The sequence below is a fragment of the Rhagoletis pomonella genome, unplaced genomic scaffold (genome assembly GCF_013731165.1).
Source record: "Rhagoletis pomonella isolate Grant_MI unplaced genomic scaffold, Rhpom_1.0 Rhpom_scaffold_00004, whole genome shotgun sequence".
Taxonomy (NCBI): domain Eukaryota; kingdom Metazoa; phylum Arthropoda; class Insecta; order Diptera; family Tephritidae; genus Rhagoletis; species Rhagoletis pomonella.
Window position 1 is genome coordinate 68,612,086 of NW_023458558.1, and position 27,510 is coordinate 68,639,595.

A 27,510-nucleotide genomic window follows, 5' to 3' on the forward strand; every position below is an offset into this window, starting at 1 on the left:
AATCTGATTGTAAAAAAATTGGCTGCATAAACACCATTTCATGAATTCAATTATACACATAAGTTCGACATAATTTCATGAAATCGCGATGTGAAACAGTTGTTTACTAGGGTTATGATGTTTTTAGATTAAAAAGCATGAGTGGCATAATCTCGTTTTAAAATACTGGAAAAGTTACGTGGATTTTGTCAAATATCAAATAGATTCAAATAGAATAAACTGAAAGCGATTTAAAACCAATTTAAGTATAATATGGTTCTATGCCTGGTACCAAAGGCTTTTGCAAATTCAAAAGGAGGCCAAAAAAGTCACAACCTCGCTTTGTTTCTAGCTAGGGCGTTGCCAATTATAAACGGACAATTTTTGAATTCATGAAATGGAGAATACATGAATTCTGTCGCATAAACGTAGTAATAATTTATATTTAAAAGCATAGTTGATTAATATTCAATTCACAAAGAAAAAACACAGAGAAATATCAAAAAAAAAAAAAAAATCTAAATTCTAAATCGGTGAGTTTGACAACCGTAGAGGACCAAAATAAGAAAATCAATTTCTTGTTGTTGAGATGAAAAACAGTACAAGTCATGGACATGCACGATTTTTCTCTCATTGCGACGTCCTAGATACTTAGCCGCAATGGTAGCACAGCTGATTGCACCTTTGAAAAAGTACTATTAAATAGGGTCAAAAGGAGACTATGATGATAAATTAAACCGCTTTTTCCTTCAAAAAGTCACTGACTTAATAAACTGACCTCGTATGTACATACATATGAAAATCTTTTACTAATTCCACTTAAAATAGAACTGTTTCAGTTCTGATTTTTCTTAAGAAATGCTGTACACATACATCTTTTCTAAACGTTAACTCCCTTTTCTAACGAATGAAGTCTCTGTTGATAAAAGAATAAAATTAGTTGTTGGAAATTGTAATTACTAATATAGTGCTAAAATTAATTATGTACATATATACTTCCCTACAAATATAAATTATGCTACGTTTTTGTTTTTTTTTTTATAAAACTATGTTGCGATTAAGTGAAAGAATAAGTCAAATCAGGTTTTTTGCTAGAGTTCCATTTGTATAAACTTTTCATAACAGTCATGTTTTTCCTACCTCAATTTCGGCACTTTGTATGTATGTATGTCTGGCACTTTTTTCGATTACATGTCAACCAATACCTCTTGTTTTAAAACAACAAATCGAATTATTTTATTTATTTTTTTTTTTGCTATCAAACACCATTGGATGTTCCATTTTGACTGGCAAACTATGTATGTAGAAAAATGTTACTCATACGCAGGGGCGCTGGTACAAAAGGAACTATGTGCGCTCATTAGAACTAAAAAGCAAAACCGAGTACAAATAAAAATATCTCATTACTACTTATATACTATACTATAAATATTATATGTAATTATTATTGCTAAACCAAAAAAAAGATAAATTAACTAACCAAAGGCCAAGTTAACTAAAACAATTTAAACTTTCATGTTTTGTAAATTACTATTAATTTTCTTTGTATCTACTCTGGAATGAGTAAAATATCTGCTATAGTAAATTAATCAAACAAAAACCCAGAAACGAAATATTTATTTACTTTTAAAATCATACGTATCAATAACCAATTTTCCACATGCTGTGCACCGAAAAGCAAAAGGAAATATAATTACTTTCTTAATTAATCCAAAACTATACATATACATGCATTCATATTTAAAAGCCAAAAACACTAATCGAAGAAATATGAATGTTAGAATTTATTAATATAATTTTCATCTTGTATTTATTACTCATCACAACATTTTCACAGACTGCGAATTGTAATTACTTAATGTTAAATTGTCATGCTCATGCAAAAGAGGTGTGTGCTGGCCTTTCATCTCTGTATCATTTCACATTTGTATTCATTTATGTATGTATGTGCCTGTCAACACTGCACAAAATTGGGGTCTTTTCGTAACGAATTGACCAAATGCAAATTATTTTTTCACAGATACATACATACATACTGTGGTGATAAGTTTCAAAGCAATGTGAACTAATTGTTATGCGGCGATAAGGCACTAAATAGTTACAGTTCATTTACACAAACATAAATACACATCAACAACGAAAAACCCACACAGTATTAATACACATGACCAATACTCTTATTTAAAAAAAAATAAAAGCATTGCCAAGTGCATTCAAGTGCGTTCGAGTTTATACATAAAAATTAATGCCTAAGAAAACGAAACAAATTTAAACTATAAACAGTTACAGATATCTACACTATTGTAAAAAAGGTAACATTGAAATCAGACAAAACACATACAAACTGCGAACGATTATACTATGTATGGCTGGTTGTAAATTTAAAATTTATAACAATCAGCCGTATTATTCTTGGTATATAAGAAATAATAAAACTTTAGCACTTGGCCCGAATAAGCACACATGTATGTACATAGGTCAACCCAACAATTTTATATGAAACTGTTTCCTCTGCGTAATCACCGTTGCTAGTCAGCGTTATTATGCTTATGAGGTAATTTTAAGCTGGAAACGCCATACACCACGGTAAGCGCTTTATTAAATTACCATAGCATTAAAGTGGCTGGTGTGAAATGCAAATAAATTTGTATTATCACAACTAGCTGTGATTTTGCCTAGGTAGTCACACAAAAAAAACCATGCAATCAGTAAATTGTGAGGGCAATAACCTTTTATTCTACTTGTAATAAGGGAGAGAAAACATAAATTTAGCACCATTCGGTATGGCCGGTTATTTAGACTGCAAAGTGATATGAGTGAGCATTCATTTTCCTTACCCTAGATTTTCTAACCCACATAAGGACATATGCATATGCATATGCTTATATCATATGATGCCATATTCATGGTATTAATAGGCAAGGAGGAGTCTCGTCCCTGAGCCGTTTCCAAATGTAATCTACTTCCCGCCATGTTCATATATATTCTTCCTACAAAAATGCGACTTGTCCGGGTTGATTGCGGGATCTATTCGCTAAGAAGTTTCATTTAGTTCCAGTTGAGATTCGAAGAATCACTTAAATGTACATATGTAACTATGTGTTAGAGAAATATATTTAGCTAACTTTCTTCTGAGTGTTGTTGCATTTGATCGCAGAGCTCCACGCGTTTTGTAGTTACTATTCTACACAACTACAATGAGTCGTACGCTTTTAAGTTAATTCCTGACGATTGGATTTAAGAGTTTGTTTGTCAAAATAGCTCATAGAGAAATCTCAAATTTAACTGATATGTAGTACTGATAATTAGAGAATTAGACTTGTGAACGCCTTGAATGCATTTTGTTTGCTCTGAGTACTTAAAAAAAAAATACATAAAAAACACTACAGTCGAAACAAAGTCGGCTCTAAAGTTAGTTCCAGCTTTTTTGACAGATATTCTATTGAAACTTATGTCAAAAAGCTGTCACTAACTTTAGAGTCGACTTTATTTTGACTTTGAATATGCCCCTATGCGTGTGTCCATATCACAAACACATCGACACTCATACAAACAAGAATGATACTAAATATAAATTCATGTAGAAAAATCAAAATGAATTAAAATTTAACTATGTACATGCATACGTACTACTTATGTACTCTTTGAATATTTTTTACTAACCATAACCACTAAATATTCTTCTTGTTTTTCTCTTCTACTTTTTATTTACATGCTAACCCATCCGGTGCCATGGTAGACGAAAATAACCCATTTAGACGCGATTGAATGCAATTTAATGATTAACCCGATGCTACCGCACACCTTCACACCTACTACCATATATAATTTAAATAACAAATGAAAAGATTGAAATGCGTTGTATACCGTTTCTGACGACATTTAAAAGCATACAAATGTTTGCTATCCCATGCAAGCCATATAATCATGATCAAGAAATGCTATGACATTTTAATATAATTATTGAACCATTGATAGTGAACCAATCATGCCATATAACTAAATAATAAATTTAAAAAAAAAACGTTGCATAAACAATGGAACTAATGTTGCGGCAAAGTTCGTGTGTGTGCGTGTGAAAATGGCTATGCACAGTGACCGAGGAGCAACGACAAATACGCAAGACTCTTGCATATTCTGCCATCCCAATAAGCAGACAGCAAAGTGGTCGTCAACTGAGAGTCAGGCACTAATAACGCCATCACCATACAGCTTACCAAGTATCAGCTACCACAACTGACGTTGCCTTAAACCACTCAATATCAATAACAAGTAAAACAACTAATTCTTTAAGAAACGCTTTGGCATATTAATCCAATACGAGTATTTGTAACAAAATCAACGTCATCATACCACCACATCCTGCACTTTCACTACTTCCTTTTGTAAAATTATAATTTGCATATAGTATATACCTGCATACTATTACTACTATAGTGCATAGTACTTCATCTCCGTTTAGCTATCAACTATAATTGTGTATATACACCTATGCGCTACCCAACTTTCGACTACATCTGCTTGCCACATAACAACATTGTGAGTGGCAGTGTTGCCAGGAAGCTCTCTAATGCCTCTTCTTCCATATCCACATCGACCTCCTCAACGTTTATGCCTGTGGGATGAATTTTGTTAAACATGCAGCAACCAGCGTGGGGGCGAAGCCGCAAACAATCAGCCAACTGAACAATCACAATTAAGCTACCTTGTTGCATTGTGTCTGCGTTTCTACCACCATAACAGTCATACTTCTTCATACTTATTTGATGGGAACCATGGATACTGCGAAACTATTGGGAAATAATTTCACCCTTAATCTAACGAATGAAAAGTAAATAGTTACACTTGGCTGAGTGGAAGATCGACCTATCTCGGCAGCCAGTTTGAAAACGCCGTATCTCAGAAATTTTTTCAACAAAGCTCTACCTCACAAAACTTTTCAAGAACGCCCTACTTTAGAATTTGATTGAAAACGCCCTATCTCACAATTTGAATTTGATTGAAGAACGCCCTATCTCAGCTGCCGATTCAAAAAACGCCCTATCTTAGCTTATTTTGAATGTATTTTCGTTTGAGATAGGGCGTTTTTGAACCGAATTCTGAGATAGGGTGTTATTCAACCAAATTCTGTGATAGGGTGTTTTTTTTTTTTTAATAAAATTCTGAAATAGGGCGTTTTTCAATCCAATTCTGAAGTAGGGCGTTTTGAAAAGTTTTCTGAGATAGGGCGTTTTTGAACTGGCTGCCGAGATAGGTCGATCTTCCACTCGGCCATCGATATGTACATACATATATGTACAATAAGTAGCAGCTTTTTATATATAAACTATGCGGCAATGAAAGTGTGCACCTTGTTCTATTATAATATTCACAATTATTTTCATATACAAATGATTGCACCAAACCAGGATTCACACTTTATATGAAGTTCACAAAAATTAAAAAAAAAAATTCATCAAAAATTTAAACTTTTTATTCAGAGTTTCTAGAAAATTTTCGTGTATGTAGTTTTGTAGCCCATTCAATTTTAGTCAGATTAAATGCAAGTTAAAACCGACTAAAAATTCGTCCATATAAAAATAAATTGTGTATATTCCTTATATGGAAGCAAATGCGACAAAAAAATTGTTTTACCAATATTGAATGGGCAACAAAACTGCATACTGGGAAATTCTGAATAAACGGTTGATAGTTTTGATGAACTTTTTTTTTTTAATTTTTGCGAACTTTTATTTATGTGGTTTATATTAAAGAATGAACTACCACATTGTATTCAAAGCACGCACGGTAGGATTGAAGAACTGGCAAATTGTATACATATACATACATAAATACATATGTATGCATCTGTAGAGTTTCGGCAAATCTCACTTCGCTGTGTTCTCTGTAAAATCGGAATCGGATTGGTATTCAACCACAGTCTAAGCGTTTGATTATATACAGCTATTGTTGTAATTGCCTTATGAACAAATAAATACATACATACATGGAATTTGTGTATAATAGTTCTAGGGTTTCTCCAAACAAAACCGGCAATAAGTGGTTTTGCCGTAAGTCCACAGATATGCATATATATGTAAATACAAAAAATTTCATATAATGCAAAAAAGGCCATACAAATTATTGCTTGGATATATTTTCAAAATTTCAATTACTGACTGCGAACAAATACATATCGTCACCTGAAATGCAAAAAGACGTAACAAACATCATCGTTGAAATGCAAAAAGTTATAACTAATAAATAATTCGAAATTCACTTCTTGATTTATAAGATGGATTTCATCGAATTACAACTCCACATCATTTTATGAAAAAAAGTTAAAATATAAGTCACGGCTTTTTCCATTTCATTTACGATGTTGTTACGTCTTCTTGCATTTCAGGTGATGTTATGCAATCTTTAATTGAGTCTAATGTGAATCTCAAAAATTAAAAATATCTATTGTTAAAAAAATATATATATTTTTTCTGGAAAATAATATCTCTATTTCGTATTACCATTATGTTCTTATCTACAAAAATTATATTTAAGCGAAGATCTTATGGTAAATGCGTTGATTAAGTTGAAAATTGTATTTTCTTTATACAAGTCCAAGTACAGTAGACTACATATATGTGTACATATACATATATGTGGAAAGCCTTAAAAAAGCAAAGCAAAATATGCAAGGTATTAAGCTGAAACTTTATAGGAAAATAAATATTATCTTAAGTCCAATATAATTTTTTGCTTTTAAAAATATATTTACAAAGCTTTGCGAAAAAATAATTAACTGTTAAAACAACGGTCTACTGAAACAGCACAGAAATCTAAAATATGAAACAACAAAAGCCATATTTAGTTTGTTAAGAATTTAAATTAAATGTAAACATAATTTATTGCAATTAAAAAATTTAATATTTTTTTTATTAAATATATCTGTGTAATGTAGTGGGTTATATTCACTCCCATGCACTACGAGTATAAACACTTCAAACACATAACATAAACACACCTACATCAACAGACAAAAATTTATAAATTTAGATATAAATAAAAAGGAAGACGCAGATACACGTAGATTGTAGTATAAAATTTCAAATTTTTGTCAAAATAAATTTACGTTAAAACACATTTTAAAGCGTATACATGTAATTAAACAAAATCAGAAAACTGGAATGTGGATTAGTTGAGAATTTTCAAGAGCAAGTAAATCGAATTTTCGCAAAGAAATATAAAAAATTAAACTTACTTGCGCCAAGCATACTTATAGGGTGTCACAGTTACATAATGATTTATTATTTTTATCTTTAGATTGAATGAAATATGCATATGTGTGTATGTATTTGTAATTGTAAATAAACCAGATTAAGAACTCATTACCGTTAATTCTGCATTAAAGAGTGAAAAATTCCAAGAAGGCACAGAAAATATCGTAGCAAGATTTCATTATTTCGTATCACCACACAAAGAATAAATTGAGACTATTTAGATTCTATACAATATGCTAAGATATGTACTCGCATATACATATGAGACCTTGAGAGCCACAGCAGCCTAAATGACATTTCAAATGATAGTGTGCATTCCCCACAATTTTAGGAAAAGTTGCTTAACAGATATTTCTTTCTCGAACACGGTTAGTCACCACAATATTGAATCTAAACTTAAAAAAAAAAAAAAAAAAAAAAATTTCCCTTCCGGCCACCGAACGTGCTTTCTAATCATGTAAAACACCAGCAAAAGGCTATATCTACATAGCTAAACCTAAGTGGTAGCCCTTAAATCACTACTATATTTTTTGTCGCCGAAAATCTCTAACAGTGTGCCCAAAAATATTGAAAGATTTAGAAATACACTATTAAATAGCGAGGATAGCGATTTCTAGAATTTCGTTACTAGTCGTATCTTCAAAGCATCTTTAACCATTTTATTCTTTTAAACTACTAAGGGTCAGTTTTTCAGTGCCAGTTAGATTAAGTAAACTTGAGTTTAAATTGAACAGCAGACTAACATCTGATTGGTTAATCTTAGTTTAAAATAGCCATATTGGGCGTTTAAACTTAATTTAAACCACGGCCGTGCATTGAAAAACTCGCCCTAAATTGATTTATACATATGTATGTATAACCTTAAGCACGTCAGCGAATGCATAACAGCAGTTCTCGAGTTATAATTGTTCGCTGAAATCCTCGTTTCGAAGCAATAATTACGCACCCTAAAATTATGCAACGGCGCTAAGTAAGTATGTATGTACTCGTTATTATGAAATCACTCTCCACTAATTCCGTTTTCGCATAAAACTCAGCAAAACCTTTTTCAAAGCCATAGTGAGTGTGTGGCAACTAATTAATTAGCAAGTACATAAATGGAAATCGATTGTGCCTTTAATTTACATCCATATACATGCCAACATAAATATGAGGTATGTATAGGATCACACATGCAAAAACATACATTTATAAATGTACGTACATAGTATTTCAATGCATATGTAAATATAAATTTGTGTTAAGGGAAAACAACAATTTCGCTCATGACACATATATACATACATACATATATGTAACTCTAGCATCCAATTAAAATGTGAACACTCATAAGTAGACACATACACGTATACATACCTACATACATTTGAATTGCATGTAGTAAGTAACTGAATTATAATTAAAATTATTTTTCTACTTTTCTATTACGCAAGTTCTCTTGCAGTAGAATTCAGCGAAAAGCTATGTATGTATGTGTTTTATTATCACTTATATAGAGTACCATTTCATTAAATGTACATATAAGTATGTGCGCGCCCATAAAATAAAATAAAATTAATTATGAAACATAAATATTGCATGTAATACACGCATTGAAATTGGTCACCACTCCCACTTTTTCTTAGTTTAAGCGTTTGCAATTAAATATGTATGTATTAATACATAATTTAATAAGTTAATTGATGTCGTAAGAGGTAAAATGAGGAATGAATTTTATCTTTGCAAGAAACAAATTAAACATACTCAAAAAGTGCAATTAAACAATAATATTAATAAAATAATGTAATAAGATATACTTAAAAGAAAAAAATAAATCATTCGGAAGAATATTAAAAATGTATAAGATTCAAAAAACACACACAATGCAATGAAACTTGGATTTAGAAAAAAAATTTTATATTAAAAATTCAATTTTTTGTAATGTGTAAAAATGTATGTAGCTATTTTATGATATGTACATGTATGTACATACTTATGACCACTTAATTTCATTGGTATTCGTATGAAAAAAAAAATAAAAATCAGTTCGGCTTTTAATGGCAGCCACAAAAGAATTTTAATTCCTAATTTCGGCTCTACTTTCTACATTTATTACACTTACATATAATGTGTATAATATTTAATAGTTATTTACGATCAGGTTTAAACGAAATTACATTTGGAACAAATCACACAGCACTCAACCAATAAATACATACATATTTGAAAAAAAAAAAAACAATTTAGTAGCCTAACTTAATATACATAGCTAATATAGCTAAGTGAAATTATTTGAATGTTGTGCATTGTTTCAAGCATTATTCTTATTTAGTTCATAGCTATTTTCATTGTGTAATGCCAATTTAATAAACACCATTTACATACGTATAATAATAAATGTTTAGTAAAAAATTAAAAAAATAAAAACCAACTTGTGAACGATTTTGGATTGAATATTTGAAAGCTCTAAAAGAGTATGTTGAATATTGGTAAGATTCAGGTTCATTAACCCTAATATATATAGCCAGCGCAATTGTATTTTAATGCGTTTGACTATGTTAATTTCATTATAAATATAGCTCTTACTATCTCCTTGGACACCGGTCGGACACCAGAACAGGCCTATAGATTTTGCTGATAGTGCTATCGAAAAGCCTCATAGCCTTCTCATCTGGGTTCGCCATCGTACACGTTGAGTGTGATTTTTGTTTGTCGAGAAAGGGCTCCGCTTTTCAATTACCTACTGCTCTACCCAGGGGTCGAATCGTGACACGTGAACGAGTCGGCAATCGTACGAACACAAATTACGTGATCGTTTAATCGAATGAACAATGTCGGATGATAACAATCGAAGGCGAACGAATCGTTATTGTTTATTTGGTTATCGATTATTTTTCTCTTCTTCTTCCTTTTTTAAGTCACAATAGACATTGAAGTGTCAAAATAAGTGAAAAGTAAATAAAGAAAAGCGGCAAAACTAAAATGGATCCGAGCCTTTTATTTTATTTAAGCTCTAGCGAAAGCGAAAATGACCAAAGAGTTGTGCGTAAGCAACTTCGGGGCAGAAGCAATCCATTGGCATTATCCGACAACGCGTAAGTAATTATACATAGGAAATAAATTACCTTCTCTACTCCGACATACATAACATAACCTGCGATGACACAAAAGCCGTTCCTGCTGCTTTGCAATTGCCTCTCGCTCCTTGCAAGTGGTAGCTATCAGCAAACAGTTGGTAGCGATTACCTGATAGGTATGTGCCAGAGCACGGTATCAAAATTGACGTCCAAAGTCTTAAAAGAAATGAAAGCAAATTGTGTCCGGAATTTATAAAGTTCCAGCCCAACGAATCTTCAAGATGTAAGGAGCGGTTTGCGGAAAAATATAAAGTACCTGGAGGTAGGAAGAGGCGTTCTACTGAATTGCGTAGTGAATCCAATGTTTTTCCTTTTAGTGGTTGGATGCGTAGACGGAACATACATTGGACTACAAAAGCCAATTAGAGACGAGCACATGTACTTCAACAGGAAAGGTTACCATAGTCTTAACGTTATGCTAGTAAGTTCCCTTCTTTCATTTTAACATTTTATTGCTAATATTCCGTTTGCCAGATTTGTGACCACACTTGCAAGATTCTTGCCATAAATTGTCAATATAGAGGTGCAGCCCATGACTCCTGAAAAGGTCCACCACAGGTAATTGTTTGGTGAGGCTTTCCACAAACGGTTGGCCGTTGTTTTTCCCTGCGAGCAGTTTGGGAGTAAATTCTTTGCCAAGTCAGGGTGTTCGGCCATGAACTCCGCCATGAGTTCCTTCTGCGTAGAGTTTAATTTATTGTAGTTGGTCCTAAAATAAGAAAAATAGCTATGAACTTGTATATGTTTGCACAAATTTTATAATTACTTACATTTTTCAAAAACTTTTATCAAATTTTGCGCGCGTACGTTCGTCAAATATTAATCGAATGACAGTTCGAACGAACGAGTACGTTCACTCGCACGTTCACGCCTGTCATAATACCGAATTACGATATGAGAAGTTCGTTCACGTCTGTCACAATCCGATTTTGTCATTTTTACGTGACGAGTTGCTCGTTCACGACTGTTACGATTCGAGCCCAGAATTACAGCGGATGACGGCAAAGCGGTCGGCGGTAAGTGAACAGCTGTAAGGTTGCCGCAGTGAAATCCGTCAGAGTAAATACAATTGCGGTGCACGGCGGCTTCCGTCAGTTGCCATTTTGTTATTTTTTTCGGTACGTCCGTGTGTGTAGATTTACTGAAAATAAAAACGGATGACCCAATTGCCAAACTTGTGAAAATAATAAAAATTACTACAATCAACACTCAATCCTAACGTCGGCGGTAAAAACAAACCCCTATGCTGTAAGCGGAATGTTCGTAGCTCCGTTCCGAAAATTCGAAAATTGATATGCTGTAATCCGATCGTAACTATCAGCTAAAAACGTGAATTTCGAAGTTCTTAATCAGCTGCTTTGGCAGAAACAAATCAAAATAAATGTGTGATTCGTAGCAAAATCGAATCTACGACGAATTACAGCATAGGGGTGTATATAATGAAAACATCATATTATTTGCTCATTTATAATTAGGGCATCATTTTCTTTTGATGCGATTCGATTTTTCTTTCTCGAGATATACCAGTTTTAATGTGCAGTACTTCGGTATTATGTTATGAAAAAAGCATCCCTTGATTCAAAAAAATTTGGTGCTTTTAATGTGGTAAAACGCTTTTTTCCAAGTTTTTGGTGCTTTTTAAAAATCAAAAGATGGCAACTCTGGCGTGAATACTTCGCTCAGCACTGTCAAGCACTGTCACTGCAAGGTATCGAGGGGCTGCAGGTGGGCAAAATGCATGTCTCATACAATCTCAGAAGGTCTATCTAGTTTTTCCCTCTCACTGAGCAGGCGAGACTGCAGACAGCTTATTGGACTGTTGACTGGTCACTTCACGAGGCACAAACACCTGACTGTGATAGGCGTATATGGGCCATTCTCACAAACTTCGATTTTTTTTGTGAAAAAGATTATTATTTTTAAATCCTGAGCACATGTCTGAAATTTTTAGTATACGTTCTTTTAGCTGCTGGAATACAACATCCAACGCGGTGCAGCATTTTAAAGCAACGCACCATACGTTTTTAACGTTTTCTAATGTTTTTTTTTTTTTGTAAATCGAAAGTGGACGTGATTTTAGTCCGATTTCAAAAATTTTCAAAATATAGCTTTTTTATGCCAAGGTCATTGATTGTACTGAGTTTGGTACAAATTATTAAATCGGTTACCGAGATACACATACAGTGAACCAAATAAAAACTGGGACTCGACATTTTAGTAAGTTTTGGCTATTTTGCTTTAGTTTATTTAATGTTTATTATTTTTATGAAAGTATAGCTGATAACATACTTAACAAACACGATATAAATCCAAATTTCAGACCTTGTGCAAACGTTATGAAGAATCCGCAAAGTTTGGCTAACATTTCAAACAAAATTTTGGTATTCCGTTTTGTAGCTCGTAAAATTTTAGCAAAGCAAACAGAAAATTTTAAGTATCTTGGACTTACCGTCCATTTTTGGCATTTATAAAAAAAGTCCTCGCATATACAGATCAAGCTCTTTCATTTGACTCCTAATTTTTGAAAATCGGACGAACGATGCGGATTTGATGACATGGACAAGAAATGCCTTTGGGTCTTATATTGGTTTTTCGGGGGTTTTTTTATTTCTTTTTCTCTCTGTAACTTTTTAATGAAAAAGTGGTGCAAGAGGATCATAGATCAACAGTATATTGTACAATAGAGCACGCACGTGTTTGGCTAGAGTTTCCAATTGCAGACGATGTGCTAATAAAAGATATTTATTTTTACTTTTGTGCACACATCGTAACCTTTTAAAGAAGTTGTTTCTTAACTATCTTCTAATGAGAGCACAGATGAACACTGAGAGAGGATGAACACTGCGAACAGCGAGAGAAAGAGAATGAGCGATGAACTTCAGAACGTTCTAGAGTTGCCATGAGTGCGAGCGCAGGTATATAAGGGCGCCACCAGACACCGGAGTGAGTTAGTTACAAGTCAGCAAGCTACAAGTAAAGTGAGCAGAGAAGTGGGTTGCGAATAAGCAAGCTATAAATCTAATTGTGTCAACAAGTTTAGTAAAGCGTTTTTATTGCTTTAACGAGTATTGTAAAGTGTTTTTACTGTATTAGCGAGTATTGTAAATTGTTTGTTCTGCAATAAAGTTAATTGTACTGGTCATCGTTAGCATTTATTTAACAATCCAGCGATACGAGCCGTAGCATATTTGGGAAATCCCTCAAGGTTTCAAGGATAATCGTAACAATTGGTGTCAGAAGTGGGATTGTTAAATAAATACCGAAGGATAAACTACTGAAAATGGCGAAAATTCAGGACTTATAGATTGAGGAGCTGAAACAGGAGTTGGAAAAGCGTAATTTGGCCACCTCCGGAAGAAAAGTGGAGTTACTATCACGGCTGCGAGAGGCTATGGAAGCAGAAGGCATTGACGTGGACTTCCAGGGTAAACTCGACGATGCATCCGCAAAGAACGAACAGAAGGATGAGGCTGCATGTTCGTCGAAGGATGTGCATCAGACATCCGGGAAGGTTGAAGAACAGCAAAAGGCTCCTTCGTCATCAACAGCTATGGACATGAACACGTTATTGGCTGTCATTTCACAGACGATGCAAGCACAGTCACAGATGTCATCACAGCTGTTGTCACAGATGCAAACACAGCTTGAAGCACAGAGGTCGCAGTTGTCGTTATTGGTGTCATCGCAGCTGGATCACACAGCTGCAGGAGAATTTAATCAGAGACAACGCGCTACTAAGGGAAAGACAGGATAAAATCGAAGAGAAGCAGGATAAGATCGAAGAAAGACAGGGTAAAGTCGAGGAAAAGGTGGTGGGTGAGCTGGAAGGTTGCCTCCGAGATTTGCATTTGAATCGTCGTAATTTGATATCTCATTTTGTAATCCAACGAACGGTGAAAATCTTTGTACAGCGAACGGTGCGGATCTTATAGTTTTTAGACAGGTGGCAACCCTATTGAAATTCAAAATGAAAAAGATCACTCTCCTATCGATGGGAAATATATAAGAGAATTTCTCGTCAAAATCCGTTCAGTGTTTTTCGAGATTACCGCGTACAAAGAATCTCGACTTTCCTTTATACTATGTATAGATTCGAAAAATTATATGTTATAAGAAATACGATTTCCACCCTAAGAGATGTGATTAACTTTTTTTCCAGAAAATGTTCCTGAAGTTCCGGAAGCTTTAGAAAAGTTGTCAATTCTGGGAAACTTTTGAACAAGAAGGTCTGAGTACACGGTCAAAACTTTGGGTTTAATTTTTAAGCCGCGCTGGGACTACTGCCATTTTTAATCTTTTATAGTCTACTTTTTAAACCAGTCAGTAGCTTTAAGCAATTTTTAATATATTCTGGTTTAAATTTTAGTTGAAAAAGTTCGTGCTTAAAAATCAAACCAAAATATTATAATTCAGGTTTCTAGGTTTCATATTTAGAAAATTTGGTTTAAAATCTAAACCCGAAATAGAAAATGTTTGCACACAGCGAAATGTGGTGTCGATTCAAACTCAACTTATGAAAGCACATTTACATGCGTGGCTGTAGCTGAGTGCGCAAAGATGCTTGATACAATTGGTTGCTACCAAGGCTGTCCGGGTTCACTCCCCATCAGGCGGACCATGAAATTTAGGATTTTTTTTTATTCTTAATTATGAAAATGTTTGGGCTTAAAATTTAAACCGAACTGTTTAAATTCTAAACCCAACATATGTGCTCTCTTTTTTTAAAATTGTAAGGTTTGTGTTTGAAACTGAATTTAGTTTAGTCATATATGTAGTCCGAAAAGTTTAAAATTAAAACCGAAATTTTTAACCATGTATCAATTGTTTGCTGCTATAACAAGACCGATATTCATCACTGATTTAATGACAATTGCTAAATATTCAACGTTGCCAGAATCTACAGCAAACAGTTTGCAAATGAAGACAATAACAAGACATCAACGCCGCTGGTCAGCATAATGAAAAATATTTTGGAGGTGGTTAAGAATGATCGCAAGAATGCACAAGGAGTCACTGCGGAGTAAATAGAAAAATCTCGTATGATTACGTTTGGCAGGTAAATAAAAAAACAGAATTAACTCCCATCGGTCAATGAAAATTAGTATTGGCAATGGTCTATAATAAGACCATATCTGGATACACTAACGGCCTCTTAACAACCCAGACAGATTGCACCCATTGTATTCGATTAAAGCTCTACCCAGAATTGCAGCGGGCGACGGTAAAGCGGTCATCGCTTAACCGCTGTCAAAATTAAAACTCACAAAGGCATTTGGAACAGTGATCGGACTTCTACCACATTGTGGTAGATCTCCACTTTTTTGAGCATCTACCACGCAAGGTCTGAAATCTACCACATATTCGCGTTTTTAAGTAGTTTTATTTTTGCTCGACATAATTTTCTTAATTTTAAGAGCGAAAACTGTCCAACACTAAACACTAACAACAGGCAGAATGGGAGCATAAAACAAACTGTAAAATAGTAAATTTCCTCAATATTCAATTTTTCTACAGGAAACGTGGTTCTATTTTGTTAAATTGCAAAATATGTGATTTATAAAAAGAATTAATGGCAAAAATGTTAAAAAACGGCGATTCTTGTGAAAATGGTAGCAAATGTCAGTGTATCTAAAGTTTCTAAAGCATTGTTTAGTTTTATTTGAGAATTGTCAAAATCGGCAAATACCAAGTAGCGGTTTCTGTAAAGTGCCACATTTGTGTTAGCTACATCGTGATATGATATAAAAGGAAAAGCTGGCAGCACTCCGTAAGGTTGCAGAAATCTTTCAAAACATCGAGCCCTAACCGCCAAAATAACGTAAGCGACATTTTTTTTTAAATTTTCTTTTAGATGCAGAAATATTCCTAGAGCATCTAGATACATTTCTGCATCAAAAAGAAAATTTTGAAAAAAGTGTCGCTTACGTTATTTTGGCGGTTAGGGCTCGATATGTTCGAAAAATCTCTTGGTATGGAAGGAACTGCTTTACACTGTCAAGGAAAAAAATTGCCAAAACTCAACGCAGTTTTTAGAAACTTCATGTTGCACTTTATTATGCTAAAATAATTCTTTTTTCGATTCTAATTAAAATGTTTGGAATTTAGGTGAAACCTTGCAGAATTTTTATAATTTTTGTACAAGGTTTGATCCAAAACCTGAGATCTACCACATTTTTTTCCAGATTCTACCACACAAATTTTTTTAAAGTCCGATTGCTGATTTGGAATGGCTCGTAACTGCGGCGGCGGCGTTTTTACCGTCGACGTTTTTCGGTTGATTTAAATTTATTTCTATTTTTACCACCCAGCGGGGACGGCACAATTTTGATTGAGTGTTCATTGTAGTAATTTTTATTATTTTCACAAGTTTGGCAATGTTTTCATCCATTTTTATTTCCAGCAAATCTACATACACGCACGTACCGAATAAATATTTAATTTTAATGATAATTTTCAAATCAAAATGACAACTGAGGGAAACCGTCGTGCGCCGCAATTGTGTTTACTCCGTCAGATTTCACTGCGCCAACTGTTCAGCTGTTCACTTACCGCCGACCGCTTTACCGTCGTCCGCTGTTATTCTGGGTAGAGCTTAAATGTTCCAATGAAAAGGTGCAAAATAACGCCAAGCATTTTCAACAGATCTATGGTCTAGATATGGGCAGTGAACTCATTATTTGGTACAATTTATGGAAGAAAGAGAAAAAGAACTTGTCCGAAGAAGATATGTAGGATGTTGAAGTTTTAGATCTATTTAAAGAATAAAACGAATAAGCAAGTGTATTTCCATTTTGAGCGCTTTTCCATGCACAACAGCAACTGTAGAGCGATCGTTAAGTATACTTCTGGACTATGTCTAATGAGCGTCCATAGAAAACTCGTTACCGAAACCCACGATATGATTCAGGAGGAAATAATCGAAAAATTTACTGAAAATCCCGAACGTTTGTTATTAGCGTAAAAATTATTAAATAAAATCACCAAAATTAACAAGTATAATTCATTTCGTCGTGTGAAGCTTTGCCAGGGGAAATGGTTGCACAGAAAATCAGATGAATGTTTAAAACGACAATATTATGAAATGCGTGAGATAGACAGAGACAAGAAGGCAATGCCTTTCTGCAGGGTTGAGTGTATCATCAAACACATTTTGCACCAGGGAAAGGCAACATTTGTTGGAAGAAACGAAATTGCCATAATTTGACAAAATACTACACATACGTCCTGTGTGTTGCCAGTAAATTCGCGCACGTAAATGCGATGAAAATTATTCCTGATTGGGACGCGCAGGAAATATATTTAGCACAAACTCAGATCACATACTGAGATTTATAAGCCAAGTAACATTTTATAAAAGTAGCTAAAGCTCTGAGCAAAAGAGTTAACATTATGTTGCATGAGAAGTAATAACGTAAATATTTTACGATAAATCTTATGCAATTTCACCTGTTGCAGCAAATATCTATGGTAGACAAGTCTGCGAACAAATGTCGGTAAGTAAACCTATATACATATGTACATATGTAGTACATGTACATATATGTATATGAAGAGATGCAATATGTAGCGTATAGAAGTTTGGTATCGTAAGTACGTACATATGTACAATGTATTTATGTAGCTACATTTGTATAACTACGCAGGATTCTCAATGGATCCTTATATAGACACAATCACCGCACATTTTGTTCGCTATACATCAATGCCGGCTTTCCCAAAGTGGGTGTCGCGGCACCCTGGGGTGGCTAGAGTATATATACTAGTGGCACGGGCTACTTTTAAACTTTACATACACAACGCAAGCGGTTTGATCAAACTTCAACATGACGGACAGAAAATAAAAACAAATTTAATTCTTATTAAAATTTCCTTCAGCGGCTCGTCAAACCCCATACACATCACAATTGACTTGCATCAAGAGATACTTCACTCGGTCTTTCAAGCCGCTTATGTGGTATATTTCCCTCTTAAGCGTAGTTCCCCAGTACGTTTTGTCAGCGAAAAATTTAATTAGAAAATTTTCCTTTTCGGTACTTTTGTCGACCTTATCCACGTTTCATCCAGTTTTCTTCCCGTTTTCGGATTTTTTGCTGGCTGAGCTGTTCTCGTAATAAGCGCAGCTTCTTCGCGCATGTGTATATGTTACTTATTCTTTGGAACTTCACAATCACACTGTGAAAGAGCGAATCAACACGATTTTGTAGGCAGTCGAGAACGAACCAATAAAAGTTTGAAAACTTGTGGATTTTGTAGTTTGCAACTTGACGAAAGTAGCGACGTAGTGGGACTTAATGTTCTCCTCGTGTTAGTGAGGTACCCATTCGCAATGCAAATCGAAGAAGAAGTTTTGATGAGTGAAGTATGTACTTGAGACTTACACCACTAGCGACGAAATTTTTAAAGCTATCGGAAAATTTGTACAGAAAAATGGTTTGAAGTGGAGCAAGTGTGCGGATATTTACAGTGATGGGGCAGCCGCAGTGGTTGGAAAAACAAAGGGAGCGATGTCTATTATGAAGCAAGAGGCAGAAAACGCCACGAGAAGTCACTGTATGATCCCTCGGTATTCCCTGGCGACTAGAAAGATATCTCCTACGAAATTAAAATACATCTTTGGTTTTTTTCTAGCACGTCGAGATTGTTTTTTATTGGTGACATGTATATTTTCATGTGACCCGACAAGTAAACCTACTGGGATGACAAATTAAGCTTTTGAAAATCTTCTGGACATCAGTGAAAACAGCTCTTTGAATATTAAATAGTACGAAAGGAGCCAAGAGAGTTCTGGATGCAAGTGTTTGCACAAAACACTGCTGTTGGCAAGATTGCAAATACTATTGACTTTAACTTTTACATTTCTATGTGAGACTGCATTTTCAACAAATGCCTACATACAAAAAATACACCAGCAAGCTTTCAGCGCCTAATGAATTCAGGGTGAAATTGTCAAAGCTCCCAATAAACTTAAATGAAATAATGAAATCATCAAAACAATTTCAGTCCTCACAATAAAGCTAGATGAGCATAAAGTTTGCATTGTGCTTCTTGTTTTCATAGACATTTGTAGAGTAGGGGTGCCGCGAAATTTTTTTAGCACAACAAGGGTGCCGCGGTGAAAAAAGTTTGGGAAGGCCTTCATCGATACATTCCTTCATATACTGTATACATCTGTGTAATGCAGTATTTGTCAAACTGTGGGTCGCGACCCTCTGGGGCGTCGCGAAACCCTAATCGAGGGGAAGCGCCCAAAAGGAAACAGGCAAGTGTTTCTAGGCCCTACACTAAAATAAAACATACAATTTCAGTGAAAAGGATGGGCTCCTTTATTAAAAAACCAAAAAAATAGTCAAAGCGTGGTCTCATTTTTGAGATATTAACAATGAAATCAGTTTCTAGTTAAAGCTCATTTCTCTTTTTAGTTTTAATTTCCACCATGGAAGGGGACAAAGCTCACATAGGTAAGAAGCGGAGAATGGCGACAATAATTTTAAAGCGTTCCTTTCCAGGTCTGGATATTCTGATTTTCTCTTTATCCAGAACACACCAATACTACGCGAGTAAATTCCGTTATTAACATTCTGTCAACAGCTAAATCTATACGATTTTCCTTCATCTTCGAGTTTAGATTAACGAGTTCTATTGACCTATTCAAGAAAATGTTTAATATACATTTACACCCGTTGTCAGCTTCTAAGTCCAGGTCTGAAAAGTAAGCTAACAGTTTCTCTTCCAAATTATGCAAGCTCTGTATCATGCTAGGAATTTGAGAACTTTCCCTATCTTCAACGTTCTTCTGAATACTAGGAAACAGACTCAAATACATTTTTTTGCAGAGAAGTTGACCACAAATTAAGATTTGCGTGGAATGCTTTCATTTCAGCATTTTCTGTAAAGATATTTTCTTCTTTTCCTTGGAGGTTCTTGTTTAAATTATTTAGGTGGCCAAAAAGATCAGCAAGAAATACCAGGGACGTTAACCGGTTTTGAACCGAACCGGTTTTGAACCAGAAAACCGTTTTTTTCTATTAATTAACTGAACCATTAACCGAACCGAAATTTTCCACAAATGTTTGATCCGAACCGAAAACCGAACCACTTTCCATAAAGGTTTAAAGGTTCGTTTCAACCAATTTTTAATAGATAAATGTACCCACTTTTTTCTTTTTGTTAAACATGGCAATACCTACCATGTTTGTTTACCATGTGACAATATGAAATGTAAAGGCAACCCATCTCATTTGACAGACACTTGCCCCTTAACCTTGCGCGTTGTTGCACTTGACACTTGCTGCACCGATTTATACCCGACCGCACTTGTGCACAAGGGTATTATAACTTTGTTCACATAACGGTTGTTTGTAAAAGGTAAAACGAATCGAGATAGATATAGACACATGTATACATAAGTGATCAGAATGAATAGAGAAATCGATTAAGCGGTGACTGTCTGTGCGTCCGTCCGTCGGTCTGTCCGTCCGGCGGTCCGCCTGTGCACACGATAACTCTAGTAAAAATTGGGATATCTTAACGAAACTTTGTACGTGCACTTCTTTCGGGCGTAGGGGGGATGTTATTGAAAATGGGAAAAATCGTGCAATAACCACGCCTACCTCCCATATAACGGTAATTTGGAGTAATACGAAATCTTCGATAAATCAGTAAATATTAAAGCTAATTTATTCGAAATTGATGCTTGCAACAGTCCTTTACCAAGAAATACGTTTATGATAAAATTTTGGAACACGGGCGTGGCACCGCCCACTTATGATCACATATATGTATCTCGTTAACCGTTCTACCAATTTGTACCAAATTTGGTATGGTTATTTCGCTTACCACATAGAAGCAAAACATTGAAAATTATTGAAATCAGACTAAAATTGAGGCCGCTTTTCATATAACGGTAAATTTCAGAAATGCTTGAAACTTCAATATTTCGAAATTTAAGGACGCTAAATTACTCAAAATTTATACACCATGGCTTACCATGTTGCAGTAGTTTTCGGAATGGTGAAAATCATATATTTAATACTTGCGCCGGGTATTTAATGTTCCGAACTTAGACTTTTAGTTGTTTGTTTTTCGAACCCTTGAACCGAACCGAAACCCCGGTTCAAAGACTAAAAAAACCTCTTTGACGAACCAATCCAAAAGTGCAAAAACGGTTAGAACCGCGGAACCGAACCGACAAAATTTTTCATCCGGTTCATGTCCCTGAGAAATACTAATTTCAAGAGCACGTAAGAATTACATATGTCGGTATTTACGTTTGCGGTTTCGTTTCACGGAGCTGCCCGCGCCTCTTTCATTCAATATATATTTGGCTATAAGCAAAAACCACCTAAGTCGAAAAACCAGAATTCGAGAGAAAACGTTATAATTTATTATATATATATTATATTATATATAAATATATTTATATATATTTAATAAAAAATATCCTGGCCACGATTTTTTCAGCCAACCCACTCGCAAACTATTTATTAACACGTTAAATTTCATTGAGAAAAGATTTCATCCATTAAACAGATGGGTGAAGGTCGAGCGTTTGTCGGATATTAGACTATTTTATGATTTTAAACAAATTCAGAACTTGAGCGTTTCATCATCATCAATCACTGTGCTCTACGGATTGTGCCACAAAACTATATCCTTTATAATATCAGATATTAGCTCAAAAATAATGGAACGCCAGAACAAAAGCAACTGTACTTATAGGGAACATGGTGCCACTATATTCACTTGTATCTTTGTTTTTTATTTGGATGATAAATGTCCTGGTCGATGGGTTCAGGATTATGGAAGCCCTACCTTACGGGGGCGCTAGTATTTTGTAACTTGTAGAGGGGTCGCGTATTCAAAAGATTGAAAAACACTGGATGCAGATGTACTAGTGATGTTAATTCTTCAGCTTTTCCTATCCAGGGATTTTTGGGGTGTCGTTATCACAATCCCGGGATCCCGCGATTAGTCCCGGAATTTAGATATTCATTATTTTTCAACAACTTAAATCGAAAAAAGTGCTTCTATATTGTTTGAGAAGCTCTCCTATTATAAAATATATAATAAATAAATGGGTTTGAAACCTACTTTTTTATTTGAAGTGGCTTTTTATTTTTGCTCCTTGACGTCAATACTTATTTTAAAGGACTTTGTAATTTCAACGATATGATTAATTCCAAAAATTATTTTAAAACTTCTATGCAATGTTGAATAAAAATACAGGTATTAAATGCAAGAGAAAATTTCTTCAGAATTAAAAAAAAAAAAATTAAATATTTTTGGATTCACAAGGACGAGTAGGTAATTTTTTAAGCTGATAAAATTAGAAGGATGAAATTCGAGGCTGTTATCGAATTTATGTAAGTCCTTAACATATAATTTTTTCAAAAACATATATTGCGAAATTTCAAGGATAAAATTTTAAAAGGGTATTTTCAATACTTACTCGTCCTTATGCACCAAAAACTTGAATCTGTTGAAATGTTACGGGATTTCCTCTTCAATTTGATACCCATACTTCTCTAAGCACATTTCTCTGCATCATCTTTGAATTACTGACGTCAGAGTGTAAAACTGAAAACGCAATTTTACTATATTTGGCCCATGGTTTCGCGAATATATTGATATTTGTGCTTAAAATTTACTATCGCGCGGTGTTATGTGTATAATGAGTTAGAGATTTATAAAAAAAATATTAATTATTAAATAAAAAAATAAATATAGCCAATACTGGTCAAGAAAAGGAGTTTCTATTATTGCCATCAGTGCAAATTACAAATCCCGAAATACCGGGATTATTTGCCAAGACTCCCGGGATTTTTGGGACCTTAAAAAGGCCGGGATCCCGGGATTAACATTCCTAATATGCACCTACAATTGTTTCCTGTAAGAGCAGCGTAGGAGTAGGAAATTTCCGTGGTTTACATTGACTCCTATTTTCGGTTGCTATCTTTGTACGCATTTATGAACAAATTCTTGTTAATTGTTACATTCATTGTAGGTTTTCCTTTTTGTTCATTCAACAATTGGTTCGCAAAAGTTTCTAAAAAGGGTTCAAAGGATGTTTGAGGAGGGGTTATGTCTACTTTAAGTTTCTAAATGTTTGCAGTGGCAATTGTTTTGAATTTAACAGAACGGGTGCTTTTACAAGGCGTTTTATGGATAATAAAATAAAAATCTTATACATATACATATGTATATGTATATACATATATGTATAAGTACATTAGACTGCACCTTAGTTGCATGGAGAAAATTTTTTTGTTAAGCAGCAAAGCAAGACTTCCCCCTAAAATGTTCCCTCGGTCTTTGAAATATTTTTAAAGACTTGCCTCAACGGCATATTCAGCATTTTTTTTAAATTTAACTTCTGAAATCCTACGTGGGAAAAACTTCAATAACTTTAAAAGTTCGGACAGTTTAAAAATGTTGAATTTTTTAAATTTTTCGTAGGTCACGCTTTTATGACCAAATTAACCCTTCTGGGAGTCTTTCTTTGCAGGACAAAGTTGAAAAATAAGGCGCAGTCTAATGTACATGTACGTAGAAGGCAACTTGAGCGATGCGTCTTGATTAAACATCCTGCATTAACATATGTATGTAGATACGTTTTACATATATTTTGCGTAACACGTTGCGAGATATATGGGGAATTCCATGATAAAGTGATCCTTAGCGTCCAGTACGGCTTGATAAATCCGTAGTAAATAACATTTTTACATAAATAAAATCTAGTAAGTAAAATACAGGGCTGCAAACCGCTCCAAAAATCGATGCGGTTCGGTTCAGTGGTTAAAACCATTTAGAAAAATGCGGTAAATTGTTCTAAGGACACAAACGTTCGCGCCGCACCCGAATAGATAGTACTATTGTCCAGTTTCATAGTCCTTCAAAGGATCTCCCGATGACATTAAACTAAAGGGTATGCAACTCAATACATCTAGGTACCCTACTCCGATGAAAGCTTTTGACTCTTGAGTACAAAATTACGTCTCAACGTGTTTCGTCCTTCGGAAATCAGAATGGAAGACATGTTTGCAAACTGTTTTTGATTTAATCGCTCAACGATAACTGTAGTTATAAATATTACAAGCAACCAAACTTTGACAAACCTTGGCAAGAAAACATACATATGTACGTAAATACCAAAATTAAAAAATTGAAAAAAAAAAAATCAAAATGGCCGATTTTAAATTTTCTATTAGAAGGCCATTGTAAAAGCAATTGAATTTAGTTTTAAATTATAGAAATGATATTATTCCATGCTCAAAAGGTTTTTTGTTGTTGTTGTTTTTCACATGTAACTAAGTCTTCACTAAACCAAAATTACCGAAGAAAAAAGTAGAACGACAGAAAGCGTGGAGAAAAAATCAAAAACCGATCAAAACATTTACAGTTTTCAGGTTGTCATATGTCTAAAGGAAAGCAGCGTGGGGAGTTTTCATGGCTACCTTTCAACAGGTCGGTTATTTAGCTTTAGGAATAGTATGTTTAATTGGACTATTGCTAAAAATTGGTAAATCTGACTATTGACCGGTTTTTCTGTACAAATACTCCTATGTGCGCTGTTAGAAAAAAACTTTTTCTAATTTAGTCAGGTAGTACGACCCTGGCAACACTCAGACACAGCGTACGTCCTACAAGCATACATACGTATGTGCCATAGTTACGGTGACCATATTAACCAACGTAAAATAAAGGACATTTGTTTTTTTTCAAAATGATTTTGGAATACGTACATACAACTTTTATGATAAAGGTACATTACCCATATCGTTATTTAAATCAAATACATATTTACCAGTTAATTATATTATTTAATTGTACAAGTTTCCCCAGCTGTAGCGAAAAAATGAAACCAAATCCTTTTCAAGGACTTCGCCATCCTTTGCTACCAAAATGCGTTTACCATAATTCATACTACACGACGAAGCCACACACAGTGGTTAAAAATTGGAATTTAATGTTCATAATGCACCGGAGCCTTAATTTTTCAACCAATTTTGACTAAAAACCAAAAAAATATTTATTTTAGTGAGCATGTTTTTCTAACACTTAAAAATTTTTTGGTGTAGTTTTTTTTGTTTAGGGGAATTAGGGGACATTTTTATTTTGAAAACAAATTATAAAGGACAGGGGATAAAATAAAGGACTGTCCTTTAAAATAAAGGACGGATGGACACCGTAGCCATGGGCCAAAAAATACAAAAATTGAGCTTAGTATGCAGAAATTACCGCTAACTCTTCTTCTATGTTTTTCGAACATTTCATAGCTGTATCGATTACCGGTATCTGTTCATATAAATGCAAAACTTTAAAGCCATTTATATCGAGTTTTTTTTTTGAGTTACGACCCTATAAAAGTAAAGGAACCTATACTTACAATTTAAAGCAATATAAGCAATTGACTTTTGTATTCTTTGTCACAACACAAAAAGATTTGTTACATCAGTAAATTTACAGGCATTGTCTAAATTAGAAAGCTAATAATCCAGGCAATCTTTAAAAATTACTATTTTTATATATTTAGGGATTCACAATACATATATGTTTATACGTATGCATATGTATATATGTTTATATGTGCTGTGGTAAACATTTGCAATGAATTTCTAACATTATGTTACAAACACGAAACACAACCTCAACTTCTGTAACTAGATATAACAACGTTTAGCTTTTTTGTCACGGCTGGGGCAAGACAAATACTGCTTAATAATAACTCATAATATAGGTAAAGCAGTCACACAATTTAATATATAACACAATTTTATAAAAATCAGATGAGTTCTACTATATTTTTTTCTTACCAAGTACTTGAATTATGAATCGCAAACTATTTGACAGTGCATTCGACTCAACTTTCTTTAAACTTAATCAAAATATTTACTTAGAACTTGATTTCAAAATGTAAAAAAGGCTTTAAGTTGTTATTTTTTGGTCGATTCAAGATTTATACAAATGTCTTATACACACGTTTGTTAGTTTTATAAAGAAAATAAGTTTCGCACTGAGGTTCACTTTCCCATGGAATCTCCCATATATACATACATAAGCATATATGCTTGTTATACAAAGTCTCTGAAGTCGGCAACTGTTTTGGACGGTAAGGTTTTCTGTGGAACTAATGTTTTCCGGTTCAAGATGATAAATGAAAAATAAAACTTCGAATTAATTGCGAAGTAAATGTTATTCCTAGGGAACGGATTTTTAGGACCTAAAACCTATAAAAAAGGTAAAATGAAATAACGAAATACGCTGGAAAAGGCAAACTAAAATAGTGAAATAAGCAGGAAAAGGCGCTAGAAATAGCTAAAAAGGCAAAAGAAGGCACTAAAAAAGGACGAAACCTTTTCAACGGAAGCCACTATCCAATTCCTGTATAGAATTTCTCACTGATTCCGAAAATCGAGTTAATTCTACACTGAGGGAAATAATGCATAGTAAAAACGAATACTTTATATTTGATTATCGTTTAAAAATGTTCGTATTTAAAAATAATAATTTCATACAAAATTTATTACGCACGTATTTGACTGTTCACATCTGAGTATGTATATGTAAGTATACATACCCTGTAGGGAAACCGCGGACTAGTGAATCAAATTTCTAGTTCCGTACTAGGTCTTCGTCGCCAAAAAGGAACTAGTCCGATATGAACTAAATTCCCACCAGTCCAAAATCGGCGAAAAGTGGTACTTTTAAAATACTAATTTTTTTCAGTTTTTTTCACTAGAAATCGATATCTAAAGTGACGAATTTAGAAATGGTTCTGAACTATAGAAAAAGGGATGCAGAACGAACTAGATCTTATTTGTCGAATTTAGAACAAGTGCGGAGCTATCGAATAAGGGATGGAGCGGGGGGCTTGTTTACTTTACATAGATATGTGTTCGGCGGCTTTTCCGTTCAAATACGATTCTATTCTGCGCTTCGCTGATGCTTTATCATAGCTTGGTAATACAAAACTAAAATTTGTGTTAAGATTTCAACATCTTGGGACCGTCTGGAATCTAAGAAATAACAGCGAGCACCTCTGCAAACTCAGCTACAGCAACGTACAATCTCACAATCATTCAAACAAATTTAATTTCAAATTGAAAACACATTTCTATAACTGAAAATCGCACACACGGAAGAACCAAAAAGATTGAAAAATC

At 34.1% G+C, this 27,510-nt stretch overlaps 1 protein-coding gene across 4 annotated transcripts in view; it reads left to right on the forward strand.

Annotated features, from left to right (window-relative positions):
• LOC118738038 (protein held out wings) overlaps window positions 1–4,003 on the forward strand; it is a 206,163-nt gene extending 202,160 nt beyond the window's left edge. For all 4 annotated transcript variants that reach the window (XM_036468922.1, XM_036468918.1, XM_036468919.1 and 1 more), the window contains exon 9: window positions 3,719–4,003. The gene's annotated coding sequence lies outside the window, so the exon portion shown is untranslated. The remainder of the gene's footprint in view (window positions 1–3,718) is intronic.
• The last annotated feature ends 23,507 nt before the right edge of the window (window positions 4,004–27,510 follow it).